Here is a 6622-nt window from a genome sequence, read left to right as displayed (position 1 = left end):
GCAGGAGCAGGTGGAGACGATGGGTCGACCAGGGCATTCAGGTTTGTGGATTTTGGGAAGGAGATAGAAGCGGGCAGTGCGAGGTTGGGGAACGATGAAGTTGGAGGCCGTGGGTGGGAGGTCACCTGAGGTGATGAGGTTGTGGATGGTTTGTGAGATGATGGTTTGGTGCTCAGGGGTGGGGTCATGATCAAGGGGGCGGTAGGAGGAGGTGTCGGAGAGTTGGCGTCCGGCCTCGGCGATGTAGAGGTCAGTGCGCCATACTACAACTGCACCTCCCTTGTCCGCGGGTTTTATGGTGAAGTTGGGATTGGAGCGGAGGGAGCGGAGGGCTGCACGTTCTGCGGGGGAGAGGTTGGAGTGGGTGAGAGGGGTGGAGAGGTTGAGGCGATTGATGTCTCGACGGCAGTTGGAGATGAAGAGGTCGAGGGAGGGTAGGAGGCCTTGGGGTGGTGTCCAGGAGGAGGGGGTGTGTTGGAAGCGGGAGAAGGGGTCAGTAGAGGGAGGGTTCGGTTCACGGTTAAAGAAGTAAGCGTGGGGGCGGAGGCGGCGGAAAAACTGCTCTATGTCCAAGCGTGAGCAGTATTCGTTGATCTGTGGGTGGAGGGGGACAAAGGTGAGCCCTTTACTGAGGACTGACCGTTCGTCCTCAGTAAGGGGTAGGTCTGGGGGGATGGTGAAGACTCGGCAGGGCTGGGTGCTGCTGTCTCCTCTGGAGGTGCTGGCTGTGGAGGCTGTGGGCGGAGCTGCGTCGGCGTCGGCTGTGGGCGGAGCTGCGTATAGATAGATTTGATGGTAGTTGTCTTTTCCCTAGAATGGGGAATTTCAAGACTAGGGGGTACATTTTTTAAGATGAGAGGAAAGAGATTTAAAAAAGACGAGGCACAATTTTTTTTACACAAAAGGAGGTTTGAGTGTGGAATGAAATTCCAGAAGAAATGGTGGATGTAGTTACAATTACAACGTTTAAAAGATGAATACAAAGGTTTGGAGGAATATGGGCCTGGTGCAGACAGGTGGAAATAGTTTACTTTGAGATTATGGTTGGCATGGTTGAACAGGGTCTGTTTCTATGCTGTATGACTCTATGATATTAAAATCCAAACCAGTAACTCAGTGTCTTTTCCCACAGGGTCTGGCACCTGTGTGTTTCCAACATTTTCTGCTTTTATTTCACAAAAAGAATCAAATATCTGGTGATTTATTTCATTGTTTATTGAGTTTGGCTGGCTCACAAATTGGTTGCTGCATTTCTTTCTCGTCATTATAACTGCCACTGCTGTGTAAAGGTACCATAAAGCACTTTGGGATGTCCTGAATTTGCAAAAAAATTCTTAGATATGATACAATCTACAGCTTCTTTTCTTGTCTAGTCTGCTCCAAATGAATTGCTTAATCAATGCCATTATACAGATTGAGTGATATAATCAAATATTCAAACATAAATTAAACTTGTCAGGTACTCTGTTCCTACAACTACTGGGCAGTGCGTATGGCAGTTGGTCTTTCTTCTACTTTAAAAGATTTGTACTGGGATGTATTTTTAGTAAACCTCAATTATTTATTCATGATATCCACATTCTGAGGTTGGCTTTACGTTGTTCTGGTGATGATGGCCCTTTACAAAAATTATACTTACTTGGAAATCAGGTCATGCATTGAGCAGTGCGGATCAGTTAAAATGCTCACAATTTGTCCTCGACAGCACAGTGATCTTTATGGACAACTACAATGCATATGGACATAATTTAAATATAATCATGACAGTTACAGAAAGTGGGCCATCTGCACTGAAACACGCAAAGGACACTTTTAACTATAGCTGGAGAATGGAGGGAAGCACCAAGCCAGACATCTTGCCTAAGGTTCAAAAGCACCCGACACCTTGCCTCCATCCTTCTGTCCATACCTGAACCTAGCAAGAAGCAGCAGGGAATGATGTCATCCAGTATATTTAAAGGGGTAGCAGCAGCTGAAGATTGCATTCCAAAGGGTAGCACTGAGATCAGCGCAGGTTAAATCTCGCAGACCATGTTAACTGTACACCTGCAATTTCCAGTAGTCAGACAGGGTTAATATTGTCCCTTGTTATCACCAACATTAATGTAAATACAAGGAAGGTGATCAAAAAAATTTGAAATGTATATTGTATCCAATGATATAGTCATTGGAATTTACTCATATGACCTACTTTAACATATGAATACATCTGCAAGTGAAGGAGTGTACAATTTTTCTTACAGTGTATTCAATAATCTTTTTTGCCATTTATGAATTTATTTTATGTGTTTACTTTCAAAATAGTATTTATTCTTAATTTTTTGGGAGTACACTTCAAAACTTATTTTAAAACATTTGCAGCTTCCATTTCAGGCACAATGTGTCAAAGATGTTGGGACCATAGATTGCAAATTCCAGCAGAGATCATCTGCATCCTTGTTAAAAACAGATCTGAATTCAATAACTCTGTTTCTCGCATACTGTTTCAGCCCTTCTGTTTCAAACCGTCTGTTTCAGCCCCTCTGTTTCAGCACGTCACTTTCAGCCCCTCTGTTTCGAGAACTGTTTCAGCACGTCAGTTTCAGCCCCTCTGTTTCGAGAACTGTTTCTTGCACTCTGTTTCAGCCCCTCTGTTTCCGGCTCTCTGTTTCAGCCCCTCTGTTTCTCGTTCTGTTTCTCGCACTCTGTTTCAACCCCTCCGTTTCAGCCCCTCTGTTTCAGGCACTCCATGGCTCGCACTCTTTTTCAGCCCCTCTGTTTCTGGCACTCTGTTTCAGGCCCACTGTTTCAAACCCTCTGTTTCAGTGCCTCTATTTCAGCCGCACTTTTCTCGCCCTCTGCTTCAGCCCCAGTATTTCAACCCCTCTCTTTCAGCACTCTGTATCAGCACCTCTGTTTCCGCCCCTCTGTTTCTCGCACTGTTTCTCACACTCTGTTTCAGCACGCCTGTTACAACTCCTCTGTTTGTCACACTCTGTTTCAGCCCCTCTGTTTCAGCTCCTCTATTTCAGCCGCTCTGTTTCAGGCACTCTGTTTCTCGCACTCTATTTCAACCACTCTGTTTCTTGTACTCGGATACAGCCCCTCTGTTTCAGCCCGTCAGTTTCTGCTCCTCTGTTTCTCAAACTGTTTCTCACACTCTGTTTCAGCCCCTCTGTTTCAGGCACTCTATTTCTCGCACTCATTTTATGGGCCCTCTGTTTCTCACACTCTGTTTCACTCCCTCTGCTTCAGCCCCTCTGTTTCTCACACAGTGTTTCAGCCCTTTGTTTCAAACCCTCTGTTTCAGCCCTTCTGTTTTTTGCACTTTGTTTCAGCCCCTCTGTTTCAGTCCCTGTGTTTCAGCCCCTCTGTTTCTTGCACTTTTTCTCACACTCTGTATCAGCCCCTCTGTTTCAGCTCTTCTGTTTCAGCTCCTCTGTTTCAGCCACTCTGTTTCTCACACTGTTTCTCGCACTCTGTTTCACTCCGTCTGTTTCAGCCCCTCTGTTTCTCGCAGTGTTTCAGCCCTTTGTTTCAAACCCTCTGTTTCAGCTCCTCTGTTTCAGCCCCTCTGTTTCAGTCCTTTGTTTCAGCCCCTCTGTTTCTTGCACTTTTTCTCACACTCTGTTTCAGCCCCTCTGCTTCAGCCCCTCTGTTTCAAACCCTATGTTTCAGCCACTTTGTTTCTTGCACTTTTTCTCGTACTCTGTTTCAGCCCATCTGTTTTCGACAATCTCTTTCAGCCCCTCTGTTTCTCGCACTCTTTTTCAGCCCCTCTGTTTCTCGCACTCAGTTTTACACCCTCTATTTCAGCCCCTCTGTTTCAGCCCCTCTGTTTCAAACCCTCTGTTTCAGCTCTTCTGTTTCTTGCACGTTGTTTCGGCCCGGCTCTTTCAGCCCCACTGTTTCAGCCCATCTATTTCATCTCCTCTGTTTCTTGCACTTTTTCTTGCACTCTGTTTCAGGCCATCTGTTTCCACCCATCTCTTTAAGCCCCTCTGTTTCTCGCACTATTTCTCTCACTCTGTTTCAGCCCGTATGTATCTGCCGGCTGTTTCAGCCCCCATGTTTCTCGCACTCTGTTTCAGACCCTCTATTTCAGCCCCTGTGTTTCAGCCCCTCTGATTCAGCCCCTCTGTTTGTAACACACTGTTTCAGACCCTCTGTTTCAAACCATCTGTTTCAGCTCCTCTGTTTCAGCCCCTCTGTTTCAGCCCCTCAAATACTCGCACACTGTTTCAGACTCTCTATTTCAAAACATCTGTTTCAGCCCAGGTGTTTCGGACCCTCTGTTTGAGAGGCTGTGTGTCAGCAACTCTGTTTCAGCCTCTCTGCTTCTCGCACTGCATTTCTCGCACTCTGTTTCAGCCCCTCTGTTTCTCGCACTCTGCTACAAGCCGTCTGTTTCACCTCCTCTATTTCAGCCCCTCTGTTTCTCGCACTCTGTTTCTCGCACTCTGTTCCAGCACATCGGTGACAGCTCCTCTGATTCTCCCAAACTGTTTCAGCCCCTCTGTTTCAGCTCCTCTGTTTCAGCCCCTCTGTTTCTCACACTGTTTCTCGCACTCTGCTACAGCCCCTCTGATTCAGCCCCTCTATTTCAGCCCTTCTGTTTCTCACACTCAGTTTCTCACAATCTGTTTCAGCACATCTGTTACAGCTCCTCTGTTTCTCGCACTCTGTCTCAGCCCCTCTGTTTCAGCTCCTCTGTTTCAGCCCCTCTGTTTCTTGCACTCTGTTTCTTGCACTCTATTTCAACCACTCTGTTTCTTGCACTCGGATACAGCCCCTCTGTTTTAGCCCTTCTGTTTCCGCTCCTCTGTTTCTCGTGCTGTTTCTTGCACTCTGTTTCAGCCCCTCTGTTTCAGCCCCTCTTTTTCAGGCACTCTGTTTCTCGCACTCATTTTATGGGCCCTCTGTTTCTCACACACTGTTTCACTCCCTCTGCTTCAGCCCCTCTGTTTCTCACATAGTGTTTCAACCCTTTGTTTCAAACCCTCCGTTTCAGCCCTTCTGTTTCTTGCACTTTGTTTCAGCCGCTCTGTTTCAGCCCCTCTGTTTCAGCTCCTTTGTTTCAGCCCTTCTGTTTCAACCCCTCTGTTTCAGCATCTCTGTTTCTCGCACTCTGATATAGCCGCTCGTTTTCTCGCTCTCTGTTTCAACCCCAGTGTTTCAGCCCCTCAGTTTCAGCCCGTTTGTTTCTCGTTCTGTGTTTCTGCACGCTTTTTCAGCCCGTCTGTTTCAGCCACTCTGTTTCTCGCACTCTGTTTCAGCACATCTGTAACAGCTCCTTCTGTTTCTCGCACTGCATTTCTGTCCCTCTGTGTCAGCTCCTGTGTTTCAGCCCCTCTGTTACTTGCACTCTGTTTCTCGCACTGTGTTTTAACCCCTCTGTTTCTCGCATTCTGACACAGACCATCTGTTTCAGCCCCTCTATTTCTTGCACGCTGTTTCAGCCCCTCTGTTTTAAACCATCTGTTTCAGCCTAGGTGTTTCAGACCCTCTGTTTGAGAGGCTATGTGTCAGCAATTCTGTTTCAGCCTCTCTGCTTCTCGTACTGCGTTTCTCACACTCTGTTTCAGCTCCTCTGTTTCAGCCCCTCTGTTTCTCGCACTCTGTTTCTTGCACTCTATTCCAGCACATTGGTGACAGCTCCTCTGATTCTCCCACACTGTTTTAGCCCCTCAGTTTCAGCTCCTCTGTTTCAGCCCCTCTGTTTCTCGCACTCGGATACAGCCCCTCTGTTTCCGTCCCTCTCTTTCAGCCCTTCTGTTTCTCACATTGTTTTTCACACTCTGTTTCAGGCACTCTGTTTCAGCCCCTCTGTTTCAGGCACTCTGTTTCTTGCACTCGTTTTCAGCCCCTCTGTTTCTTGTACTCTGTTTCAAGGCCTCTGTTTCAGCCCCTCTGTTTCTTGCAATCTCTTTCAGACCCTCTGTTTCAGCCACGCTGTTTCCACCCCGCTGTTTCCGCCCCTCTGTTTCTCGCACACTGTTTCATACACTCTCTTTCAGACCCTCTGTTTCAGCCCCTCTTTCCGCCACTGTGCATCAGACCCTCTGTTTCAGCCCCTCTGAATCAGCCCCTCAGTTTCAAGCCCTCTGTTTCTCGCACTCTGTTTCAGGCACTCTGTTTCTTGCTGTTTGTTTCAGCCCCTCTGTTCCAGGTCCTCTGTTTCAGCCCCTCTGTTTCTCACACTCTCTTTAGCCTGTCTGCTTCTCGCACTGTTTTCCAGCCACACTTTATCTCGCACTCTGTTTCAGCCCCTCTGTTTCTCGCACTGTGTTTCTCGCACTCAGTTTCAGCACCTGTTTTTCACTCCCTCTGTTTCAGTCCATCTGTTTTATCGCACTCTTATTCTCACATGCTTGTACAGCCCCTCCGATTCAGCCCCACTGTTTCAGGCTGTCTGTTTCTCGCACGCTTTTTCAGAACCACTCTTTCTTGCACTCTATTTCAGACCCTCTGTTTCTCGCCCTCTATCTCAGCCCCTCTTTTTCTCGCAATCTGTCTCAGCCCCTGTGATTCGTCCCCTCTGTTTCATGCACTCTGTTTCAGCCACTCTGTTTCTCGCAATGTTTCTCGCACTCTGTTTCAGGCTCCCTATTTCAGCCCCTCTGTTTCAGCCCCTCTGTTTCTC

The sequence above is a fragment of the Rhincodon typus genome, chromosome 3 (assembly GCF_021869965.1).
Source record: "Rhincodon typus isolate 14 chromosome 3, sRhiTyp1.1, whole genome shotgun sequence".
NCBI lineage: Eukaryota > Metazoa > Chordata > Chondrichthyes > Orectolobiformes > Rhincodontidae > Rhincodon > Rhincodon typus.
This window is presented reverse-complemented; position numbering follows the sequence as displayed.